The sequence below is a fragment of the Macrobrachium rosenbergii genome, chromosome 21 (genome assembly GCF_040412425.1).
Source record: "Macrobrachium rosenbergii isolate ZJJX-2024 chromosome 21, ASM4041242v1, whole genome shotgun sequence".
Classification (NCBI taxonomy): Eukaryota; Metazoa; Arthropoda; class Malacostraca; order Decapoda; family Palaemonidae; genus Macrobrachium; species Macrobrachium rosenbergii.
Window position 1 is genome coordinate 31,735,644 of NC_089761.1, and position 27,500 is coordinate 31,763,143.

Here is a 27,500-nt window from a genome sequence, read left to right on the forward strand (position 1 = left end):
ACTATTTCTCTAGGCTTCTAGAACCTTGAGACGAAATGCACACACAACGTGCGTACGAACTTTCTCTCTCTCTCTCTCTCTCTCCGATATCTCACTCAGTAGCAGGAGAGAAAGAAGAAGAAATGTGTGCCAACACTGATGGCCAAAACCACTTGGAATGTTTTGTTTACATTTCATTTCTACAATATGGCCGGTCTTGTATCAACTCTCTCTCTCTCTCTCTCTCTCTCTCTCTCTCTCTCTCTCTCTCTCTCTAGCTTACACTGGTCAGGTTTTCTTTCTGTCTTCTCTCTTTCTCTCTCTCTAACTCTTACTCTTGTCTCCTTCTCCCTTTAACTCTTTCTCTTGTCTCCTTCTCACTAACTATTACTCTTCTCCCTCTAACTCTTACTCTTGTCTTATTCTCCCTCTAACTCTTATTCTTCTCTCTCCAACTCTTACTCTTGTCTTCTTCTCCCTCTAACTCTTACAATTCTCTCTCTCTAACTCTTACTCTTGTCTCCTTCTGTCTCTGACTCTTACTCTTCTCTCTCTATAACCCTTACTCTTGTCTCCGTCTCTCCCTACTATTCATTTCATTTTTTTAAAGTTTTTACAAACATCATCGTCCTCCGCAACTTCTGCCAATATTCCTTTCTTATGTCTGACCTTCCCTTCTTGACACTGTCACAACAGTCCACGTGTCCTTCGTAAATGCCCTGGTTTGTTTCATTCATTTATAAATTCACTTTCATCTTCACGAACATGAATTATGATAATGCTGATAAATGTATGCTGATGACGCCTAAACTAAATCTACATATATTTTCTTATGATGGATCAAATAAAATTTTCTAGTGTACATGAGTACATGCTGTTAATATATATATATATATATATATATATATATATATATATATATATATATATATATATATATATATATATATATATATATATATATATATTATATACACAGCTGAACATGCAGCCACACCAATGGATGAACACACAAAGGCTAACGATTTCTGTGATGGAAGAAAACAGGAAGGATTATGTTCCATAATTTTAACCCTACAGATAACGGTATTACTATACGAGAAATAACGGTATGACTATGAAGAGAGAGAGAGAGAGAGAGAGAGAGAGAGAGAGAGAGAGAGAGAGAGAGGAGGGGAGGGAGAGGTGAACCAGAGTAGAGCAGCATCCCATCAACATGACAGCCATCGTGGAAGGGGGTGGGGGGAAGGGGAAGCCCCCTTGCCTATCACCAGTCATCGAGTCATCAAGGTCTTCTAAATGAATGAGGAGGAGGAGGAGGGGACTATCGATGTCAGCCAAGGTAGTGTCAGTCGACCCTTTCTAAAAAGGAAAATTACACACACACACACACACACACACACACACATATATATATATACATATATATATATATATATATATATATATATATATATATATATATATATATATATAAAATATACATATATATATATACATATATATATTAAATTAAACATATAAATATATATACAAATAAATATATATATATATATATATATATATATATATATATATATAGTATATATATATATATATATATATATATATATATATATATCTCTTCTAGAGCACTGTGGAGAAACAAGCCTTTCTCTTCTCTCTCTCTCTCTTTCTCTCTCTCACTTTCTAACTGGGTGCTCTCAAACTCTCATCCCCAAAAAGCACATGAACGACATGAGAGAGAGAGAGAGAGAGAGAGAGAGAGAGAGAGAGAGAGAGAGAGAGAGAGAGAGAGAGAGAGAGAATGCTCCGACAACAAGGCACCAATCACAAGGTGTTTGTGTATATAAAGTGCAAATGCCAAAACACCTGAGGGCACAAGCATTGGGTGGTACACTCCATGACACTACCACTCCCAGAACAAAATATATAAAAAAGAAAAGGAAAGGTTATTTTTCCCATACCAAACCGTACGTGATGTTTTTTTCACTCAAATTAAAAGCAGCAAGAATTACCTTTCACCAGAAAATAAAAGTAGGTTTCTTCACACCAAAGGCAGTAGTATCTTCATTTTTTTTATTTCAAACCGTAAGTGAAGTTTTTTTTTTCACTCAAATTATAAGCAGCAAGAATTAAATTTCACTAAAAAATGAAAGCAGGTTCTTCAAACCAAAGGCAGTACTGTGTTCACCTCTCAAAAATCAATGAAGTACATTCCCCGCCTCACCCCCCGCAAAAAAAATTAATAACGACTGTCCTTAGCTAGTGCAAAAACACATTCCGAAATTCACTTATATTAAGCATAAAAGTACAACAGGTTCTCTCTACAGTGTATTACGACACTGTAAGCAAAAATCCACAATTATGTATATGAACAAAGCAGTATTTTTTTTTTCAAAATATAAAAATTATTAAAAATGGGAGCTTTCGAAAATACAGCTGTGCTCAAATACACAATTTGGGATTTTTACTTGGTAACAGGTTCGCTTCCCAAACAAAAAGCCACAAAAAAGGTTTATTCAGCCATTACAAAAACAGAACGGTGAGAAATACATTTTACCCAACATGAAAATTAGTAACGGGGTCACCACCAGTGAAATTACCAAGAAAGTCAATAGATTTATTACAACAAATAAAAGATAATAATAATAATAATAATAACACACACATATAATAATAATAATAATAATAATAATAATAATAATAATAATATTATTATTATTATTATTATTATTATTATTATTATTATTATTATTCAGAAAATGAGCCCTATTCATATGGAACATGCTCACCACAGGGGGACATTGACCTGAAATTCAAGCTTCCAAAGAATATGCTGGTAATAGGAAATACAGGAAATACAGAAAGAAGAGACCGCATATTAAAAAAAAAAATTAAACAAATTACAGAAAAAATAGAAAAAATTTAAGTAAATTATTAAAATACAAGAGAGACTTAAAAACGGGCAGACCATACAAACCAATATGTTATCACACGGCTGTCTAAAGTTATCGGTCTGCGGAAATGGAGAAAGAAGAGACCACTTCTTAAAAAAGAAAAAAGAAAAAAATTACTAAATAAATAAAAAAGAAATTTAAGCATTATTAAAATACAAGCGAGACAAAAATGGCCAGAGGAAATGGAGGAAGAAGAGGACCTCTAAATAATTAAATAGAAAGAACATAAATAAACTATCAAAATAAGAGAAACCTACAAATGGTCAGACCGTAAAAACCAATATGTTACCACACGTCTGTCTGAAATTATCGATTTGAATTCGCGCGTTGTGAGAAGTCAGCGTTGCAGCAGCCCTTTGCATACAAATTGCGGGATTTTATTTAACAGGCCTTCATAAAACCCAGAGATCACCTGACAGGTTGTCGTCAGGACTGTCAACATCATAATCAAGACAGCAACGTGACTCTTAGCCACGCCGAAATACTTATATATTTATCGCTCGTCCTTTGTCACACTCCAAAGCACACAGGCAAATTGACTGAGAGAGAGAGAGAGAGAGAGAGAGAGAGAGAGAGAGAGAGAGAGAGAGACTGGATCTATTTCGAAAGTTTTGGTGAATCACTTCTTTAGCATAAACGGAATTTCCCTATTCGCTGTCATGTATGTTGACACCTGACGCATTGGCACGTGGTGAAATGATCTCTCTCTCTCTCTCTCTCTCTCTCTCTCTCTCTGTATATATATATATATATATATATATATATATATATATATATATATATATATATAACATAGTTATACACACACACACACACACATATATATTTATATGGACAGACAGATAGCTGGAAATACTGAAAGATAAACTATCACAATTACCTACAAATATAATAGTAAAGGTAAACGACACAATAACAGCAACATGCAAATAAAGCCCTTTAAAAATGACAATCACACCATCGATTTAAACACACACAATCACCGGAAACCACAAACAGAGACTTCCAGCAAAATGACAAACAAATCTGAAAATACGGTTATATCTTGGCTACCGCCACAGTGGCAAGTAAACAACGGGAAAGAAGGCGTATGGGGGAGTGGCGGAAGGGGGAGGGATTGGAGCCAAGATGTGAGGCCGGGAACCACAAGTGAATGCCCAGTGTTTTTACTTTTATACCCAAACCGCAACAAGTCGAACTTTCTTTTGTATCTTTACCAGGCCTGCGTTCTGTCATCGCAACATAATATAAAATCTAAACGCTCTCTCTCTCTCTCTCTCTCTCTCTCTCTCTCTCTCTCTCTCTCTCTCTCTCTCTCCCAACAAATCGAATGGTCTTTTGTATCTAAACAATCTCTCTCTCTCTCTCTCTCTCTCTCTCTCTCTCTGTGCCAAAAAGGATTTTACATTCCATAAACCAAAGTGCCACTCTCATCTCCTGCTCTTGGCTCCGACATTACGAAACAACAAAGCCTCTGACGCCCTAATCGAATAAGTTAACTGTTCTCCCATCTGTCTGACACAACAAAACACACACGCACACACACACACAAAACAAACACAACTCGAATGATTATCCAACGCATCCAGCGCCTCATTATAATGGCTTCGCCATCATACACAGTAAAATCATCGTCCGCTTAAGGAATTCCTAAATATTTACCTTGGGGGGGATGACCTTAGTGTGTCTCTGAGGTGTAAATGCCAATGGGACGGATGACCAGATGTTCCATTGAAGCCCAGGCCCGAAGAACCACAATGAAGATGTAAGTATATCTTAGTTTAACCAGACCACTGAGCTGATTAACAGCTCTCCTAGGGCTGGCCAGAAGGATTAGATTTATTTTACGTGGCTAAGAACCAGTTGGTTACCTAGCAACGGGACCTACAGCTTATTGTGGAATCCGAACCACATTATAGCGAGAAATGAATTTCTATCACCAGAAATAAATTCCTCTTATTCTTCATTGGCCGATCGGAGATTCGAACTCGCGACCAACAGAGTGGTAGCTGAGAACGGAACCCGCTCGCCCAACGAAGAACTACCACAGTGAAGAACTAGAGGAAAGTTGTGGTGTAGAGACAAATAAAAAAACACCGACAGATCTGTCTCTACAAAGAAATGATGGTTAGGAGTGTCTGGAAAACAGAAGTATGAAGAGAATTCCAAACCTTGAAGGAGAGGGAAAGAATCGGTTATTGGAAAGCCATATGCCTCTTCAAAGAAATGATGGTTGCGAGTGTCTGGAATATAGAAGCATGAAGAGAATTCCAATGCTTGAAGGAGGAGAGTGCCAGTTAGTGAGAAGTCATACTCGAGGATTGCTGATTTACAGAAGGTAAATGTGGACAGAGGTGGCTTGACAGGTAATACAAAGATGCTTTATAGGCGGTACATTACACTTAGTTACTTATGCTTAATTGAAAAAGATTCAACACTTGGATGATGATGAGAGAGAGAGAGAGAGAGAGAGAGAGAGAGAGAGAGAGAGAGAGAGAGAGAGAGAGAGAGGTACGCCCCACCATGCAGTGGAGAGAACAAGGATCAAAGGACAGGGGAAGAGACGGGTCACTGATCAAAAGAAGTTCCTTCAACTTAATTCTACTGGTTAGTACACAGAGATAAAGTACCTTATATGAGCATGCCCAACACCATTTAAATGCACGTACGCACACGTAAATGCACGCATCCATACGAAAGCCTAACTTTTTAGTTTTCTGTAGAAGAAAACTACTGTGCCGGCTTTGTCCGTCCGCCCGCACTTTTTCTGTCCGCCCTCAATCTTAAAAACTCCTGAGGCTAGAGGGCTGCAAATTGGTATGTTGATCATCCACCCTCTAATCATCAGGCATACCAAACTGCAGCCCTCAAGCCCAAGTAGTTTTTTATTTTATTCAAGGTTAAAGTTAGCCATGATCGTGCATCTGGCAACGATATAGGACAGGCCACCACACAGCCGTGGTTAAAGATTCATAGGCCGCGGCTCATACAGCATTATACCGAGACCACCGGAAGATCGATCTACATTCGGTGGCCTTGATTATACGCTGTATAGAAAACTCGACTGCGCCGAAGAGACTTCGTCGCATTTTTTACTTGTTAATCCTTATCAGAAGAGAACAAATGAAGTTACGAGCAAGACTGCATGATGAAGCGATCAGTGTCTCGCGCGTCTGCGATTGATCGAATGACTGACTGATTGAGAGATGCATCATCTGGTGTCAAAACAACGAAGGTCAGGGGTCACTGACACCGAAAACGAGTTAATGATTTTTAAGGAATAATCTGCGGGATATATTACCTGAGCAAAGGGCATAATTCATCGACACTTTCAACAAATTAATAAATAGTCATATATCTGAACGCTGTCATAAACATTTATTCATCGATAACCACTGAGTTAAATTACATAATACATAACTTTATATACTGTAAATACAAAGAATAAACTCAAACGTGTAATACACAGGTGAATTTCTCTTGAAGGATAATTAGGAATCAATTGTCCAGTCCGTTAAAAAAATATATAACTTACAAGTGGACATGGAAAAATTTCACTTATTTCAAAGCCACGCCAGAACAAAGTCTAATAAATAAATATACCACAACAATGGACTTATTGCCGAGAGAGTTAGTTCCACTTCATTAGGAGAAAGATTACCTCACCTAGGCACTCGACGAGATTACTGTTTTAAATATATCACTGAGAGAGAGAGAGAGAGAGAGAGAAAGAGAGAGAGAGAGAGAGAGTTCCACTTCACTGGGAAAAAGATTACCTCACCGAGGCACTCGGCGATATTACTGTTTTCGAAAGTATCACTGAGAGAGAGAGAGAGAGAGAGAGAGAGAGAGAGAGAGAGAGTTCCACTTCAACGAGGGAAAGATTACCTCATCGAGGCACTCGGCGAGATTACAGTTTTAAAAATATCACTGAGAGAGAGAGAGAGAGAGAGAGAGAGAGAGAGAGAGAGAGAGAGAGAGAGAGAGAGAGAGAGCGTGTTCCACTTCACCTGGGGAAAAGATTACCTCACCGAGTCGCTCAGAAAATGATCTAATCATTCCTATTGGAAGCCATTTTAATGAAACCCTTTCAATCAGAGAGGCCCCACAAAAATGTTTCCGAGTTTTGACCTCATTCTCGCTAACATCATTTGGTGCTGGTTATTCCAATCAATATAGCTAGAGCCGTGGTTAGGAAGAATTAGAGACAGCTCGTCGGCTGTCAATTCGTAGAACAAAATCGAGATTTTAAAGTAAATAACTTTCGCGAATCCATCAGAAATAGCGATAAACAATTCCCACTATGAAATTTAATACGTTTAAACAATACAAAAGGAGAATAAAGCAAATTAAATATGTATAAGCAATACAAAGTATATTAAAACACTATACAGGGGAAAAAAGTAGACAGAAAGAATAAGCAACTGTTGAATAAAAGGGGACGATACAAACTAAAAAAAAAAAAAAAAAAAAAAGAAATTTAAGATGAATGTGACAAAGCAAAGAATTTTAGATGTCCATCTATCTGCACGTCATCAACGTGAATAACAACAAAACTAAAAATGGCGCTAAATTACTAACGTCTACAAGCAATATTATGATACTCATTGTCCTGAAGTTAGCATAAATAAAAGGAGCCAAAAAACAGCCGGAAGATGACAAGAAATGTCACAGTAAGACCCAACACACGTTATAGTTTCACTTTCCTGGAAACCACATTGATGTTAAGCAAACCATGAATGCAATTCGATATATGTCAGCAGTTACCCCGAGTTACCCTGCACCCTCGCCAACAAAATCTCCCATTAGCTCCAACCCCCATGTAACTAGACCCTCCCCACCAACACACACACACACACACACACACACGCGCGCGCCAGCTGCGCGCATCCCCAGATCGGGCGCCAGTTGACAGCCTAAAAATTATCTACCTTTATGCAGGACACCTGGGAATGAAAGAAGGGACCAAATCTCTCTCTCTCTCTCTCTCTCTCTCTCTCTCTCTCTCTCAGACACACTTGATTGTTTACATTTCCTATGACCGTTTGCTTTCCCTACAATAAAAATGAGAGATTCCATTAATTAGGTTTTAAATCTCACACAAACAAATATGGCTGCCTTAGTTCCATAAAAATATTAATTTAAAAAAACAGCATTCTCTATGTACGGTTTCTAACAGGAAACAATAGATCTACCGTGCACACAGTCAGATTACCTGAGGTCATTTATTCCCTTGCAGTTAAGCTTTTCATTCATTTCTCCCTTTAACCTTAAACAATTGCATGCTGACCTTTTCCATCTCTGCGAGGGCAAATGTGTTTCACACCCTCTCACTACTCGTACAAGCCTCTACTTCCAGACTATAACGGTAGTTATGATAGTAATATAATTTACACCCCTGAATTTGGAACAGTTCCATTAAGTAATCCGCCAATACAGAATTAATTAAATTAATAAAAAAAAAGAACTGGAAAAGTTCCACCAAGAATTTTTATGGAATAAAAAAAAAAACAAAAGCTCACCAGTAACAAAGAGTAAATATACCGTCCAAAAAATTCCGATCCCCTGAATGAACGAATCTGGCGCATATGAGCCCAGGGGAGGCAGGGGGCGGGAATAGAGAAAAACATCGGCAACCTCACCAACAACAAAAGAGTAAACGCATCGTCCCAAAAATTTCGATGCTGTGAATCAATGAATGGGGTGTGTGAATATGGACTTACGGGCGAAGGGGAGGGGAAGGATGCGGGGAGGGAAGGATGAGGGGGAGGGGGGGAGGAGGGAGGGGAAGGGGGAAGAGAAGGGGAAGGGGAAGAGAAGGGGAGAGGAAGAGAAGGGGAGGGGAATGGGAGGAGGAGGAGGGGAGGGGATGGGGAAGGGGAAGGGGACGAGAAGAAGGGGAAGGGAAAGAGGAGGGGAAGGGGAGGGAGGAGGAGGGGAGGAGGGGGAAGGGGTGGGGAAGGAAGGGGAAGGAAGAAAAAGGGAAGGAGAGGGGAGGGGGAATGGAAGGAGGAGGAGGAGGAGGAGGAGGAGGAGGGAGGAGGAGGGGAGGGGAAGGGGAAGGGATGGCGAAGGGGAAGGGGAGGAGAAGAAGGGGAGGAGATGAGGGGAAGGGAAGGGGAAGGAAGAAAAAGGGAAGGGGACGAGGAAGAGGAAGAGGGAGGGGAAGGGGAAGGGGAAGAGGAAGAGAAAGGAGAGGGGGAGGGGAAGAGGGAAGGGGGAGGGGAAAGGGGAAAGGGGAAGGGGAGGGGCCGAAATCCCATGAATCTAAATGTCAGCTTACCCACCCAGCCTCAATTTCCAGGGCCTTTTAGCAGAATGAATTCCTTTTGGAAGGGCCAATGTCATGACGATATCCTTCGGCTCGTTCATTTGCATAGCAATCTGCAACTGCAGGAGGGGGTAGATGGGGTAGGGGAAGGGAAAGTGGGTGTTGGCCCGGGGAAAGGGCCTTTGTAGCTGATTATTCGTTATTTTTACGCTTTCGTTAAATGGGAAAATGTAAAAGAAAAAGTTGATAGCAAATTTAAACAGCTAGTAAGCAACTTCAAAAGACGTAACAGAAAAAACATGTTTTGCATAAATTTACCAACACGAACATCAGGTCCTTTATATTCCTGACCAATTTTAAATGCAGAACAAAAATGGAACCATAAATTTATTCCACACAACAACGACAACAAAAAACTCAAAGATGAATGAGGCAATAATGTCTCGTTTTTCCCAATACTTCAAACACTTTGCTTTAATATACGCTAATACCTTTAACAACAAACCCATTATCTATTTTAAAAAAATGCTAAGCACACACCTCGGTATCTTCCCATAAACTAAATATCCGATAAAAAAAAATCCCACTCGAAGTTAATTACGTTAATAACTGGCCTAGGCGATCAAATTCCACCCTACGACTGAGGAAATTACAACGGTGCCAATTTACAATCCCTAAAGCGCGTAATTAAGTCGTAAATTACAGTCAGAGCTGAGGGAACTAATTACTGACCGGTATACGATTTTGCAATGAGATGAAATACAAAAGGAAAATGTAATTGCCGGGAAAAAAATACAAATAAATACAGCGAATTCCACTGGCGAGATATGGCCCCAGTGTAAACTTATTTAGGGGCTTGACCGTTATCGCTAAATGAAGGGTATTTTTCAGAGAGAGAGAGAGAGAGAGAGAGAGAGAGAGAGAGAGAGAGAGAGAGAGAGAGAGAGAGAGAGAGAGAGAGATGAGAATCCTACGCTCAAACATTTGTAAAACACCATGACCAAAAGTAGACTATAAAAAAGAGAGAGAGAGAGAGAGAGAGAGAGAGAGAGAAGAGAGAATCCTACACTCAAACATTTGTAAAACATCGTGACGAAAAGTAGTAACAAAATGTGTATGAGAGAGAGAGAGAGAGAGAGAGAGAGAGAGAGAGAGAGAGAGAGAGAGAGAGAATCCTACACTCCAACATTTGTAAAAAAATCGTGACGAAAAGTAGCAACAAAATGTGTGTGAGAGAGAGAGAGAGAGAGAGAGAGAGAGAGAGAGAGAGAGAGAGAGAGAGAGAGAGAGGGGGCAGATAAGTGGTCAGAATCCTGCCCTCAAAAAAGCCGAGAAGAAACGTTCCAGAGGCGAGCGCGAATTTGCACCAATTCTTACCAATAAGGTTTCTGCAACTCCTCTCTCTCTCTCTCTCTCTCTCTCTCTCTCTCTCTCTCTCATTGTTTCTCTGGCAACGGAGCGAAGAAGTGAAGTAAGCTGTTCTGCGTAGACTTCGTCAGTTGCAAGTCACCCGGAGCAATCCCGTTGCACCTCTCTGCTCCGAAAGACAAAAGTAACGGAAGGCGAGGGAGAGGGGGAAAGCCAGCCAGCCTCTCTCTCTCTCTCTCTCTCTCTCTCTCTCTCTCTCTCTCTCTCTCTCTCTCTCTCTTCGCAATGTTTTGCAAACGAGTGGAATTAAACAGGTTTTTTTACTATAAAAATTTTTTTTTTCCTCTCTCTCTCTCTCTCTCTTGGTCTTTCATTTAGCCACTACTCTATCTCTCTCTCTCTCTCTCTCTCTCTCTCTCTCTCTCTCTCTCTCTCTCTCTCTCGCCTGTCTTACTCTAACAAGTTATTCAGTAGGAGTTATTCGAAGAAGTTATTCCATCGAGTATATTTTGTCAAAAAATTAAAAGAAAATACATGAACAAGATATATAATATGTCAGCAGAAGGGAGGCATGCATATAGACGCACCACAAACATATAATACGCGCATATGTAAAGAATACACACCGCCACCATATATATTCTATCTCTCCGGAACAAGGGGTGTCAAATATCATTGTTTTTTAGGAAACAAGGAGCAACTTCTCTCGATTCTCGAAAACCTCAGAAGACCGGATCCATCGGAATTATCGAACGTCCACAACCACGGTCACTGACACCGACAATGACGAATAAACCTTGCGTTTTTTTTTTTTTTTACTAAACCATACATGGAGTACTTACAGGTGAGTGACTTTCATATACGTATAATGCACTAAGTAATGATGATAATGAAAGACCAGGTAGCATGAGAACATCAACCCAGACTATACTATACGCAAAAGAAGACAGTGGACCCAAAATATTTAAGGGGACTCTTTCACTGACGCCTCTACGTAAAGATTCTCTCTTTCTCTCTTCAGTTCCATACCACTTTCGATGTCGTTGATGACGTCACGTCCTCTCTTCAATTCCATGCCACTTTCGATATCGTAGATAACGTCACATCCTCATAATCTCTCTCTCTCTCTCTCTCTCTCTCTCGCCCACACGCGATTAAAACTATCAGCAAGCAAACCCGACGCAACTTCTAACACATGACGCAGAGCACATTCCAAGTGCTTGCACAAACTGTTTGACGAAAGCAATTCTCTCTTGCTTACCTGAATGAGGTTTTCCTTTTCTATCACACTAAGAGTCACGTCTGAACGACAGGTTTCTATTTAAAAACTGCCACATGGCTAGGAAAATCAACCACATCGGGCTAATAAAACCAGGAACATTTGTCAAGCATAAAACTTGATTACCTTTACTAGTTCTGACGGGTTGGCGTTCACCAGCGGCACAACGTATTGCTGGACCCAATTTATGAAATAAACCATTCATAAAAATAATAAGACGTAAGGACTTTATAGAAATCATGCTTAGAACACAAAACCCTTCCCTTATAACTATCACCATAATTTTTGTTGAAAAAACAGAGCTACGAAGCTGCTTAACCCTACATAAAATAAAACAACGTATGATAATACTAAGACACTAAGCTGCGTAGTGAAAAAATACGCGCAGTAGCACGAGTCTCAAAATGGAAAAACTAATTCACAGTTATGTAACTGTACAAAATATATTCTCAAAATTAATCTCTACCAAGAGCTTTCGAAAGTGTGCACGATTCTCCTTTTGGTAAGGAAAATCATGTAGATTCTCGAAAGCTCTCTGTAGTGTTTTATTTTTAAAATATGTTTGTATTTAGGGTTAAACTGTGGAATTGTTTCTCCAGTAAAGTACTGTAATTACATTCGCCCAGAAAGGCACCTTCAGATTTTCTCTAGCAGTAACAGTGGACCGACGAAGGATTAGAACTAACCCCTCCCCCCGAAGGACAACTGAGTAACGAAGTATAAATATCATAATTTCCAGTTAATCCAGTTACATCTTTCTCTCTCTCTCTCTCTCTCTCTCTCTCTCTCTCTCTCTTTCTCTCTCTCTCTTTTGAAAGCCACAAGACATTCCCTTTCAATACAAAAATTGAACCAATTTTCTGTTATTGTGAATTGTATAAAGCATTAATATACATGGCTCTCTCTCTCTCTCTCTCTCTCTCTCTCTCTCTCTCTCTCTCTCTCTCTCTCTTATTCAAATGTGATTACTGTAGAAAGTAGTTCGTTGGAAGCATAGGCTACTTCTGGGCCGCTGTTCTCTCGATTCGGATGAAATCTTAGCGGTTAAGAAATAAAATTACACTATTCTCTCCAGATCAGTATCAGACTGATAATGGGCACACATTACAATAACCTCTCTCTCCCTCTCTCTCTCTCTCTCTCTCTCTCTCTCTCTCTCTCTCTCTCTCTCTCTCTCGTTTTGAAACCTACAAGGCAAATACATTATCAATTCAATAATTAAACCAGTATTCTGTTATTTCGAATTCTTTCCACAATTAACATATATCCCCCTACCCTCCCTCTCTCTCTCTCTCTCTCTCTCTCTCTCTCTCTCTCTCTCTCTCTCTCTCTCTCTCTCTCTCTCTCTCTCTCTCTCTGTTTTGACAGCCAAAAGAGGCATGTCCCATGAATACAATAATTTAACCAATTTTCTGTTATTTTATATATTACCAAGTGACATCCTCTCTCTCTCTCTCTCTCTCTCTCTCTCTCTCTCTCTCTCTCTCTCTCTCTCTCTCTCTCTCTCTCTCGTAGCCAAGTGGACCACGCCCTCGGCCGATTAATCACAATATTTCCATCCGTTCACGATAATGCCACCTAGGTATCTTATTCCCTTTAATCTCGAGGCCCCGTTAGTCTTGCCATCCTTTGATAGCGGTCAGACGGCTTTCCATTAGTTCCGAATACTTACGAGGTTCCACAAGAGCCTGGCTTCTGATTTTTGAGAGTTTCCTTGTCTCTTACGTCTCTCCGTCTCTTCTGGAATGTCTCTCACATCACGAGAGCTGCCTCAGTTTTGAATTGAATTGAATGTAGAATTTAGTCCAAACGCCAAGCGCTGGGACCTATGAGGCGATTCAGCGCTGAAACGGAAATTTACAGTAAAAAGTTTGACAGGTGTAACAGGAGGGAAATCTCGCAGTTACACCATGAGTCAACTGTTAGGAGATGGTTGAGGAAAGTAAGACAGAAGAAAGAGGATATGAAAGGAGGTACAGTAAAAGGAACGAAAGGGGTTGCAGCTAAGGGGCCGTCAGCACGCTGCAAAGAACCTTAAGTAATGTCTACAGTGCACCTCGTGAGGTGCACTGAAGGCGCTACCCCGCTACTGGGTGTCTCAGTCTCGTTAAATTTCACTGTTTGCAGTTCTGGCTAATGATAAAAATGAGGCCTTGGGATTTACAATGAAATAATCGGTTATTTCTTTTTTAGATTTTCATAAAAGAAAAACTGTGTGGCAACTTTTGTCTGTCATCCAGCACTTTATTCTAATCACTTTTTCTCTCCGTCCCTCAGATCACTCAAAACAACTGAGGCTAGGGAGGCTACAAGTGGTAACATGTTGATCACCACCCTCCAATCATCAAACATACCAAATTGCAGCCCCTCTAGCCTCCTGTAATTTGGCACATCTGAGTTAAAGTGCCCTAGTCGAGCTTCTGGCAACGATACAGGATAGGCCACCACCGAGCCTTGGTTAAAGTTTCTGGGCCTCGGCTCATTACAGCATTATACCGAGACCACCGAAAGATAGATCTATTTTCGGTGGCCTTTATAATACGCTGTCGTGGCTGTAGAGAAAACTCAATTGCGCCGAAGAAACCTAAGTGCATTTTTTTTTTTGGCCGGAATTATTCTTGTCATAATCTACAAACATTTCAGCACTGAGTAACAATGTATGGAATATTTTTCCAATGAAAACAAACAACTTCCAACGTATATACATATCTTTTTTCTTTCATACGGGACTTATTTTTCTGTCACAATTTACAAACATTTCAGCACTGAGTCACAATTTATATCACTTGTTTAACAACATACAAAAATCTTATCACTAATCTATTCAGAAAAATAAAGTTACTATCATCATCAAATTACTATTTTCTGAATGCAAACTCAACGACAGAGCACATCTGAAATGTTCCCAAAATTCGAGGCTGGTTAAAATGCAATTAAAGAGCACCTGGTTATAATGTCAAAAAAAAAAAAAAAAGTTTCAGTAAGACTATTATGGAGGATGCATAAAATCCATAATTACACGTGAACTCCAAGAATGGAAATATAACGACTGCAGCACCAATTACACAATAATCTCCTGAGGATAAACTTATCATAAGAAAAAATACTGATAAAATTAATTGAAAGGAACTGAGTCCAAAATCCACACCAAGATACCCCCCTATTACATATCGACCACAGGAGTCGACAGATAAACATGATAGCTGATTACCTAACCTGGACTTGAAAAAATTAATAATACCTGAAAGCCACAGCTTCTGCAGATAAGAAAATAACAAGTGTACTCTCACTTCTTTCGTAATGTGGGTCATGCGATGTAATCTCTTCTAGAACAATAGAATAGAACTGAATACAGAATTGAGTTCAAAGGCCAAGCACTGGGACATATGAGGTCCTTCAGCGCTGAAACGGAAATTGACAGTAAACGGTTTGAAAGGCGTAACAGGGAGGAAACCTCGCGGCTGGAAAGTAGGACGGACGAAAGACAATATGAACGGAGGTACAGTAAAAGGAATGAAAGGGGTTGCTGCTAGGGGACGAAGGGACGCTGCAAAGCACCTTAAGTAATGCCTACAGTGCACCGCATGAGGTTCACTGACGGCACTACCCTCCCTACAGGGGTAATCTCGTCTACATATGACACAACCGAACACTTGGCCTGCCCTTACCCGTTGCTGGCGTAGGAGGGTTTCGAAAGTAAAATATGCCTGAGATGGCGTTTATAACAGAGCATTAAATATCACAGTTCTTGGATAAAGGAAGAGAGAGATAATTCACGATGATATTGGAAAATTATATATATATATATATATATATATATATATATATATATATATATATATATATATATATACATACATGTAAATATACATATATATATATATATATATATATATATATATATATATATATATATATATATATATATATATATATCACTTGTGTTGTGTAGATGAATCATGAAGCAGTGAGACATCCTTTACTCATGATACAAATGTTAAACAAATTATTGTTATATACGACCTCTTCTAACTTGATAGGATAACGGTTTGACAACAGACGTAGGATTTGCAAACATAAACTGAGATCAGATGTTTACCTTAACACACAAACACGTTCTGAGGAATGAAACATGACAAAAAAAAAAAAAAAAAAAACTCATGGCAGTGCATTCCTGAGTTTCACGGAATACCTACAAAGCATGCCAAAGACGATTACCCCCCCGACTCCCCACTTACCCTCCATCAATCCCATCCCCACCCCGGACGTTTCAAAACTATGTCAAACATGCATAGCTTGAACGTTTATGTTTGTCGTGCTTGATTGCTTCCATTTATGTTATTTTCCCCCCTGTCTCTGTCACTCGGCCTAGCCTCAACTTAATCACGTCCACGTAACGCATACTAACATAAAAAATCTCTCTCGCTCTCTCTCTCTCTCTCTCTCTCTCTCTCTCTCTCTCTCTCTCTCTCTCTATGTGTCCCAGGCGGAATTTCAAAAATTTGCCATTACCAAATCGAGTAAGACATTCTCTCTCTCTCTCTCTCTCTCTCTCTCTCTCTCTCTCTCTCTCTCTCTCTCTCTCTTTCTCTGTATGTGTGTCACAGGCGATAATTAATAAGTTTGCCATAACCAAATCGAGTAAAAATCTCTCTCTCTCTCTGTATGTGTCCCAGGCGGAAGTTAATAAGTTCGCCATAACCAAATCGAGTAAATCTTTCTCTCTCTCTGTATGTGTGTCACCGGCGGAAGTTAATAAACTTGCCATAACCAAACAAAGTAAAAAAAATCTCTCTCTCTCTCTCTCTCCCCGGCGCCTAAATTGACCAATTTGCAATGACCTAACAGAGCAAGCTCATAACACCAGACGTAAATTTCCTTAAGACATCAAACGCAGACAAGATGACCTAAGGGAGAAAGTTGCACATTAACTTATGTAGTTCAGTTTATCACGCAACCAATTATTGTGCTGCTAATACCAACACACTAACGCCAACTGCCTTTAATTACTGTCTTGTTCAATTCCCCAACCTCTCTTTATACGAGCAAATGGTAGCTTAAGAAGAATTTGAGTTAAGTGGAATTGAAAAGGTGTAAAAATAGAAAATTAAAAATAGGGGATATTTGACATTTTATTTATTCGTGATATGAAAAACAGTGCCTATATTATTCTGGTGTAATTCTTTTAAGGAAAGCGCTTAATAAAAAGGTGTAAAAAAAAAAATTGGAACACCTGACAACCCCGTTTTTTTATTTTTCATCCGTGGTGTCAAAACAATACCTATATTATTCTGAAGTAAATATTTTAAGTAAACCAGCTTATTGGTGAATTCCCCATACATTACATATACATACATACATATACATATATATATATATATATATAATATATATATATATATATTATATATATATATATATATATATATATATATATTTATATGTATATATATATATATATATATATATATATAATTATATATATATATAATTATATATATATATATATATATATATATTCAGGTCTCATAACCATATATATTAGGACTTAAAGAAAACAGTTTACTGGTAAATCCCCTTTATATATATATATATATATATATATATATATATATATATATATATATATATATATATATATATATATATATAGTCTTGTATGCATTAGGCCAACGTATACACGCACAAGGGCAATTCACAGCCAATATTGGACAACCAAACCGAGCCCCACACCCCCACCCCCACCCACGGCTTTCCAAGGCCACACCCCAAAAGCATCATGCATCACAATGTAATGGCTGCCCTGTTGTTTAAAATAATTCAGCGTTTACGTCTCAGCCAGATGCCTTGTTTCTTTCAAAAATTTAACTGGTGCGTTTGTGACTCTCTCTCTCTCTCTCTCTCTCTCTCTCTCTCTCTCTCTCTCTCTCTCTCTCTCTCTCTCTCTCTCTCTCTCTCTCCTGACCTCGTCTTCTTCCTTGGTCTGTCCACCTCAGCTATGTCTTGTTGTGATGGAATTTTTGTCTTTCAAGAATTCGTAACTGCGTGATTGCTTTATTTTTTTTGCTGCTTGCTCGTTTCATCAAGCACGACTGCAACTGAGATTAGGGCGTTTATTCACATATTCAGCTTGCAGAGTTATTAACATTAGGAATGTCGTCTCCACTGTTCTTTTGATTTCATTTTTAAAGCGGAAGTGGTATACGGGTTTCACCAGGACTGAAAATATAGAAATTTGCATAAGGGTTGGTTTAGTAAAGAAAAAAAACAGCACAGAAGTTTCTTCGGCGCATTCGAGTTCTCTGTAGTGTATAATTAAGACCATCAAAAATAGATTCATCTTTCGTTGGTCTCCGCATACGCTGTATGAGCCGCGGCCCATGAAACTTTAACCATGGAACGGTGGTGGCCTATCCTATATCATTGACAGAAGCACGATTATGGCTAACTTTAACCTTAAATAAAATAAAAACTACTGAGGAGGCTAGAGGGCTGCAATTTGGTATGTTTGATGATTGGAGGGTGCATGATCAACATACCAATTTGCAGCCATCTAGTCTCAGCAGTTTTGAAGATCTGAGGGCGGAGAGAAAAAGTGCGGACGGACACACAAAGCCAGCACAATAGTTTTCTTTTAAAGAAAACTATAATGAATAAAATTACAAAAAAAGCCATATAAGGGAATAAGCTACGCATATCATACGCAATGTGTATTTGTCTATCACAGCTTTCCATGTGGCCAGACCCTGACTATCAAGACTACTGTTTAGTTTTCTGTCTGGCCAGACCCTGGCTATCAAGACTACTGTTTAGTTTTCCATCTGGCCAGACCCTGACTATCAAGACTACTGTTTAGTTTTCCGTCTGGCCGGACCCTATCAAGACTACTGTTTAGTTTCCATCTGGCCCACCTGACTATCAAGACCACAGTTTAGTTTTCCGTCTGGCGGAAGGCCCTGACTATCAAGACTACTGTTTAGTTTCCATCTGGCAGACACTGACTATCAAGATTACTGTTTAGTTTTCCATCTGGCCAGGCTGACTATCAAGACTACTGTTTAGTTTCTGTCTGGCCAGACCCTGGCTATCAAGACTACTATTTAGTTTTCCATCTGGCCAGATGCTGACTCATCAAGACTACTGTTTAGTTTTCTGTCTGGCCAGACCCTATCAAGACTACTGTTTAGTTTTCCATCTGGCCACACCCTGACTATCAAGACTACAGTTTAGTTTTCCGTCTGACCAGGCCCTGACTATCAAGACTACTGTTTAGTTTTCCATCTGGCCAGACCCTGACTATCAAGATTACTGTTTAGTTTTCCATCTGGCCAGACCCTGACTATCAAGACTACTGTTTAGTTTTCTGTCTGGCCAGACCCTGGCTATCAAGACTACTGTTTAGTTTTCCATCTGGCCAGACCCTGACTATCAAGACTACTGTTTAGTTTTCCGTCTGGCCAGACCCTATCAAGACTACTGTTTAGTTTTCCATCTGGCCACACCCTGACTATCAAGACTACAGTTTAGTTTTCCGTCTGGCCAGGCCCTGACTATCAAGACTACTGTTTAGTTTTCCATCTGGCCAGACCCTGACTATCAAGATTACTGTTTAGTTTTCCATCTGGCCAGACCCTGACTATCAAGACTACTGTTTAGTTTTCCATCTGGCCACACCCTGACTATCAAGACTACTGTTTAGTATTAAGTTTAAAATGAACATCTGCGAATTCTCTTTACCACGAATCTTCCTTAAACTTTAATTATATGCAGGTACATTCGCTACTCGGTACCCAAACTGACCCCTGAGAGAGAGAGAGAGAGAGAGAGAGAGAGAGAGAGAGAGAGAGAGAGAGAGAGAGAGAGAGAGAGAGAGAGAGAGATTTCTTGGATCTCTGCTTTACTTCCTTTTCATCCCTGGCATCGTCTACTCCTGTTGGCTCAGCACAGGTGAGTAAGAAGGGGGTGGGGGAGGAAGGGGGTTACCTGCACTTTCCCTCACCTTCCTCTTTAAATAAATACACACACAAACACACACACATATATATATATCTATATACAAACATAATATAAGTATATATAATATATATTATATATACACATATACAGTATATAAATATTTGTTTTTTATATATTTATATATATAAATACATAAAACAAACATATATATATATATATATATATATATATATATATATATATATATATATATATATATATATATATATAATACCTTTTAAGAAGGAGATTGGTCGTTATAGAAAATGATATTATGATAACAAGAACAAACGTTGATGCAACCACAATCATATAAACTATAGACATTTTTTATTCATTCCTCGGCAAACTTCCAAAATCGTCCAACCTGCACGTTGTACTTTTAATATTCTCCATACTAAAATAAATGGCAAGAACATTAACGTTAGGCAACAACCTGCATATACATCCAAACAGCAATCTTCGGCGCATGAACCCCATAAATAATGCTGCAATTCAGTCTGCAATGCTTATCAACACGCGAAGATTGCATCAAAATTACCTGTATCATTAAAGCTCTTGGAAAGCATAATGAAGGTGAACGTAGAGTAGAATTTTGATTGATGGCACTTGCCATCACAAAAAAAAAAAAAAATAACGAATAAGCTTAAGCAGATAATAAATAACAACAAACCAAAAAGGGATGTCTGTACACGAGTGAAAAGGGGTATGTGTTGGTGAAAAAAGAAGACGAGAGAGAGAGAGAGAGAGGGCACAGAGAAGGAAGGAGGAGAAGGAAAAGGAAGGAGAAGACAGGAGAAGGAAAGAGGAAGACAGAGAAGAGAGAGGAAGACAGGAGAAGGGAAAAGGAGAAGACAGGGAGGGGAAAAGGAAGACAGGAGAGAAAAAAGGAAGACCCAGCAAGAGAGAGGAAAAATGGGAAAACGATGGGGAAAAAATGGAGAGAGAGAGAGAGAGAGAGGAGAGAGAGAGAGAGAGAAGAGAGAGAGAGAGAGAGAGACAAAGAAAAAAGAAGACAGAGAGAAAAAATGAAAGACAAAGAAAATAGAAAGCAGGAGAGAAAAAGAGAGAGACAGAAAGAGAGAGGAGAAGAGAGAAGACGGAGACAGAGAAGATAGAGAGAGCAGAGAGAGAGAGAGAGAGAGAGAAGAGAGAGAGAGAGAGAGAGAGAGAGAGAGAGAGAGACGGAAGGCGAAAGACAAAGAAAAAATGAAAACGAGAGAGAAAAAATGGAAGACGAAAGAGAGAGAGAGAGAGAGAGAGAGAGAGAGAGAGAGAGAGAGAGAGGAGAGAGAGACGGAAGGCGAAAGACAAGGAAAAAATGAAAACGAGAGAGAAAAAATGGAAGACGAAAAAGAGAGAGAGAGAGACAGAGAGAGAGAGAGAGAGAGAGAGAGAGAGAGAGAGAGAGAGAGAGAGAGAGACGGAAGACGAAAGACAGAGAGAAACGGAAGACGAGAGAGAGAGAGAGAGAGAGAGAGAGAGAGAGAGAGAGAGAGAGAGAGAGAGAGAGAGAGACGGAAGGCGAAAGACAAAGAAAAATGAAAAACGAGAGAGAAAAAAAGATGAAAGAGAGAGAGAGAGAGAGAGAGAGAGAGAGAGAGAGAGAGAGAGAGAGAGAGAGAGAGAGAGAGAGAGAGAGACGGAAGGCGAAAGACAAGGAAAAAATGAAAACGAGAGAGAGAAAAAATGGAAGACGAAAAAGAGAGAGAGAGAGAGAGAGAGAGAGAGAGAGAGAGACGGAAGACGAAAGACAGAGAGAAACGGAAGACGAGAGAGAGAGAGAGAGAGAGAGAGAGAGAGAGAGAGAGAGAGAGAGAGAGAGAGAGAGAGAGAGAGACGGAAGGCGAAAGAAAGAAAAATGAAAACGAGAGAGAGAAAAAAAATGGAAGACGAAAAAGAGAGAGAGAGAGAGAGAGAGAGAGAGAGAAGAGACGGAAGACGAAAGAGAGAGAGAGAGAGAGAGAGAGAGAGAGAGAGAGAGAGAGAGAGAGAGAGAGAGAGAGAGAGGGCGGTACCAGGGAACAAGCTTCAATGTCAAGCAAGGCAAACGACTTTCGCCCCGGGAGCACACACGCACACACTAGAAGGGCTAGGGCGGCGCCCTTGCTAAGGGTCAGTCTGCAGCGTCAGGAACTTGGAGAATGCAGGAAAAAAAAAAAAAAAAGGGGGCGAGTCCGTTCCGTGGGCAAGGTGGGATAAGCGTGGGTCAAGTACCCAAAAGCAAATCTTGGCGTAACATGCAAGGAAAAGAATGATGTCTGACTTAAAATTCAAAGTCAGAGTCAACTTCAAATTCAAAGTCAGAGTCAACTCCAAATTCAAAGTCAGAGTCGATTTCAAATTCAAAGTCAGAGTCAACTTCAAATTCAAAGTCAGAGTCAACTTCAAATTCAAAGTCAGAGTCAACTCCAAATTCAAAGTCAGAGTCGATTTCAAATTCAAGGTCAGAGTCGATTTCAAATTCAACGTCAGGGTCGACTTCAAATACAAGGTCAGAGTCAACTTCAAATTCAAAGTCAGAGTCAACTTCAAATTCAAAGTCAGAGTCGATTTCAAATTCAAAGTCACAGTCAACTTCAAATTCAAAGTCACAGTCAACTTCAAATTCAAAGTCACAGTCAACTTCAAATTCAAAGTCAAGACTCAACTTCAAATTCAAAAGCTTCATGTCGGATGCAAATGGTCAAAAACGAACATAAACAAACATAAAAAAAATCTTGTTAAAACTCTACGAGAATGAAATTCAAAATAACAGATAGGTAAGAGAGATGATGATGAAAGAGATTTGAAAAGCATGACGGGAATGAGATGTGGATTATGAAGCTATGGGAGATTCTTACTAAATATATTCCATCGGATGCAATAAAGATGAATAAATATCTTCCATCGAATGCAATGAAGATCAAAATGCCATTGAAAAGCAAAAGAAATCAAACCATAGTAACACGAAAATAAGAAAATCAAGAATGAGAATAACAAAAAATAACAAAAGAACTCTACATAACTTTAGTAAACAAACATGATCTTTCCAACTACATAAGAGAGAGAGAGAGAGAGAGAGAGAGAGAGAGAGAGAGAGAGAGAGAGAGAGAGAGAGAGAGAGAGAGAGAGAGAGAGTTTGGGAAGATTTCTTTCGCGAGACTTGGCCGTCTTGACGTCGTATTTTCAGCCTTGGCAATTGAAATGAGGGGAGGGGAGGGGAGGAGCTGGTGGAGGGAAAAATAGGGGGGGGGACAGTATTGCAGTGAATGGTGAGAAAGTTTGTAAAAACTGGGGAAAGGGGGGTGGGGAGAGAGAGAGAGGCCAGCATCTCCAGAATATGCAGGTAGAACACCATGCACTACACACGTAATCTATTTGGAATTACTATTGATAATAACATTAATGACATGTTATAGAACAACAGCAACAACAAAAACAACAACAATAATAATAATAATAATTTGTGTTATAAAAATCCACAACTATATAGTAACCTGTATTACTTTCTAACACTGTTTTTCACGAGATTGTGAATCTCTTAGCAATAATAATAATAATAATAATAATAATAATAATAATAATAATAATAATAATAATAATAAGCAATGACGTGAGCATCATCATAAACATAAAAATACAATGTTAACAGTAATTCCATAACAATAACACAGCGAATACAATGCACGTATTATAATTTACTACCACTGTGATACAAACAATAAACAACAAGAAAACTATTATTTACAAACAAAACTACAAAATACTAAATAAAAATTAACAATCAAAATTACCTATCTGACAGTGCGTACTTAGCCCTTTATTATTAGTTTTCAATACGAAAAACCATTAGTTTTCCAATACGCAAAAACAGAGTTAAAACGAAAATAACTTTTCAGGATTTCCGGAAAGCCAAAATTAACATAAAATAGGTAACCTTGAATCAGATCCTCGCGTCAAGTCCTTTTTACTGCTTCCGGGACATTTGGTAGAAAGCAATGAAGCAGTTTATTTTTTTTATGAGGCTTTGTTCTCGTACTACTGCCGTGAGTGCATGCAACGCAAAACACGCAGAATCATTACGTGCTGACGGACACACACACACACACGCGTATACATACACACACCTATATATATATATATATATATATATATATATATATATATATATATATATATATATATATATTCCAAATTCCCTTGACATTCAGCTAGTACTGACTAAAGAGGTGCAGTTGCCAGCGCTTCAGATGCTTCAGGGCATTTCCTGGTGGTCACCAGTCCAAATACTGACCACGCCCAACGTTACTTGAATTCGTTGATCGGACGACCAGCAAAACGATTACGAGACCTTTGGGTAAATATATATATATATATATATATATATATATATATATATATATATATATATATATATATATATATATATACATACATGTATATATATAAGTATCATGAGTCTCCTTGCATATGTAAAAAGTAGACACATACTGATCCCGGACTCGAAGATAAAAAAAAATGTATAAATCCGCTTCGTTCCTTGTGACGTCACACACAAACACATGAAATCCCCACTGGAACAAAAAGCAAATCCGCCTGCCGAGAAGGAACATACAACCTATTACATAAATTCATTAGTATAAGTCTATTTGGGCTGGTAAAAACATTGTCAACTGAAGATTCCCAGCATGAATCATCGAGAGAGAGAGAGAGAGAGAGAGAGAGAGAGAGTGAGATTTAGGCGTTCAACTGCATTTCATATACAATTTTAATCTTTTAGCATTTTGTCAACTGGTGTGTTCCCACCATGAATCATCTGTCGTAGGAGCAGCAAATGAGAGAGAGAGAGAGAGAGAGAGAGAGAGAGAGAGAGAGAGAGAGAGAGAGAGAGAGAGAGAGAGAGAGAGAGATTTAGGCGTTAAACTGAATTTGATATACATTTTTAGTCTTTTAGCATATTGTCAACTGATGTGTTCCCACCATGAATCACCTGCCGTACGAGCAGCAAATGAGAGAGAGAGAGAGAGAGAGAGAGAGAGAGAGAGAGAGAGAGAGAGAGAGAATCTTGGGCTTATGCTGCTTTTGATAAAAAAAACATTTTTATAGTCTTTTCTCAATATCTATAGGAACATTTTTTCATGGTGAACAATAACAAACTAATAATGATTACATACTTGTCATAACATTTAAAACAGCGTCGAAAAAACTCACACTAACGAAAAAACAAATTAACAAATAAACAAAAAACCCTCCTCGAAGCAAGGGAACTTTTACTTTTGAATGACCGCGGGTAAGTTCGTCTCAAGGTCGCCCCTTGAAGAACACCCAGCGTTCAGTTATGTGTCCTTGAGACGAGACCAAATTAAGCATCCGCTTTCCATAACAGAGGCTTCCAGTGCGCCTCCTTTTAAACTGATACTACGGTCCGTGTTCCATTATCCACATCCCCCCCTCCCCCCACCCGTCTCCCCCCCTTTTTTTTTTTTTTTTGCTAGCTAGAAGGGAAAATTCCCTCCTTCCTTTTTTGGGCAAGAGAATGGGAAAATAAAGCAAGGTCAGTAATGTCTTGAATACATCTGTCATTGAGAAGATGTACAGTTAACACGCGCATATCGATCCTAGCCCCAAAATGTAATAAATAAATAAATAAAATTAATAAAATAAATAAAATTACATACAACAAAAGGAGGATGCCCCTCCCAGTCAAAAAAAATTAATCATCCAATAAAAAATAAATAAGACGAGTGAATACAATTTGCAACAAACTTTAGTCATAGGGTGCGAGAGGCAATGGGTCCCAGTGTGGCCAGCAACCCAAGAGTAAGATAGAATTTTACGTACGCACCATACACTGTTTGACATTACACAAGAAAAATGTCGTGACAAGTAACAGCATATTACATGTACTACGAGGTAGACAAAAACGTGTACAGAGAAAGGTCAGTCGAGACACGCCCAGAGAGAGAGAGAGAGAGAGAGAGAGAGAGAGAGAGAGAGAGAGAGAGAGAGAGAGAGAGAATAGAAACATATAACATTCGTTAACAAATTTACTAAAATCATAACTTATTAATACATTGACTTTCAGAGAGAGAGAGAGAGAGAGAGAGAGAGAGAGAGAGAGAGAGAGAGAGAGAGAGAGAGAGAGAGAATAACACCATATAAATGTCTTTAAAAAACTTATTAAAAATCGCAGTTCATTAATAAACTTGATATTTGACAGAGAGAGAGAGAGAGAGAGAGAGAGAGAGAAATGTCTTTAACAAACCTATAAAAAATCGCAGGTCATAAATACATCGATATTTCAGAGAGAGAGAGAGAGAGAGAGAGAGAGAGAGAGAGAGAGAGAGAGAGAGAGAGAGAGAGAGAGAGAGAGATTAGATTATACCACAAAGCTGACGAATTTCACAAGTCACGATATTTGTATGGTTTCTTTGCATGGTAAGCCACGTGCTTCTTGCATCAACCCTTTGATGTGATACAATGTTACAACTTGTTCCATACCTGTACGGCCCAAGGGATGATGGAGGACAATCATTTTATCAATCTTTCAAGGATGGAGGACAATCACTTATCAATTTTCAATCATTGATCAATCTTTCAATCACTTATCAATCTGTCAAAGCAGAAAGTTTAAGTTCGCTTTGATTCAGTAATAAAAAGATGAAATTTGACAGTAATTACTATCAGTTACCTTCTCTGGAGTAAATACGCTATAACAGGAAACAGCATATTCTGGACGGTATATGTGCTTGCCTGTCGGCGCGGGCGCGCGTGCATGCATTAACATATTTACAAACAAATGAACTTCCAAACGCTATTTCTAGCCAAATTTCAAAGAATCGTCTAAACTGCATGGTTTACTTTTAATATTCATCATAAAAACATTTTAATACGATTAATTTTGGGCAGCTATCTGCATATACTTCCAGAGAGCAAAATGGATTACCCGACTGATGTCGGTCAGTTCAATTCCCTTAAGATCATTTAGATAGATAAAATACAGAATTTAGGCCAAAGGCCAAGCGCTGGGACCTATGATGTCAATCAGCGCTGAAACGGAAATTGACGGCAGAAAGGTTTGAAAGGTGTAACAGGAGGGAAGCCTCGCAGCTGCACTCTGAAACAATTGTTAGGAGAGGGTTGAGGAAAGTAAGATGGAAGAAAGGAAATATGAGCAGCGGTACAGTAAAAGGAATGGGAGGGGTTGCAGCTAGGGGGCCGAAGGGACGCTGCATAGGCCTTTAGGTAATGCATACAGTGCACCGCATGAGGTGCAATGACGATGCAATTACCAGTTCCACGTTGGGAGAGTCGGTGGAGTTGTCGCCTAGCACTCGCTAGGCCCGAGTTCGAGTCTCCGGCCGGCTAATGAAGAATTAAGAGGAATTTATTTCTGGCGATAGAAATTCATTTCTCGCTACAATGTGGTTCGGATTCCACAATAAGCTGTAGGTCCCAATGCTAGGTAACCAGTAGGTTCTTAGCCACGTAAAATAAGTCTAATCCTTCGGGCCAGCCCTAGGAGAGCTGTTAATCAGCTCAGTGGTCTGGTTAAACTTAGGTATACTTAACTCTGTAGGCATTACCCCCCTACGGGAGTTACGGGTCATCTAGGGCATCAGCGAGCCCCTGCAAAGATGCCTCTCGGTCAAGACGTTTACCTGGG

The 27,500-nt window shown here is 39.2% G+C and overlaps 1 protein-coding gene across 5 annotated transcripts in view; it reads right to left on the reverse strand.

The window, feature by feature from the left end:
- Window positions 1-27,500, reverse strand: part of cdi (center divider) — a 255,934-nt gene that overhangs the window by 185,644 nt on the left and 42,790 nt on the right. The gene's annotated exons all lie outside the window — the stretch shown is intronic.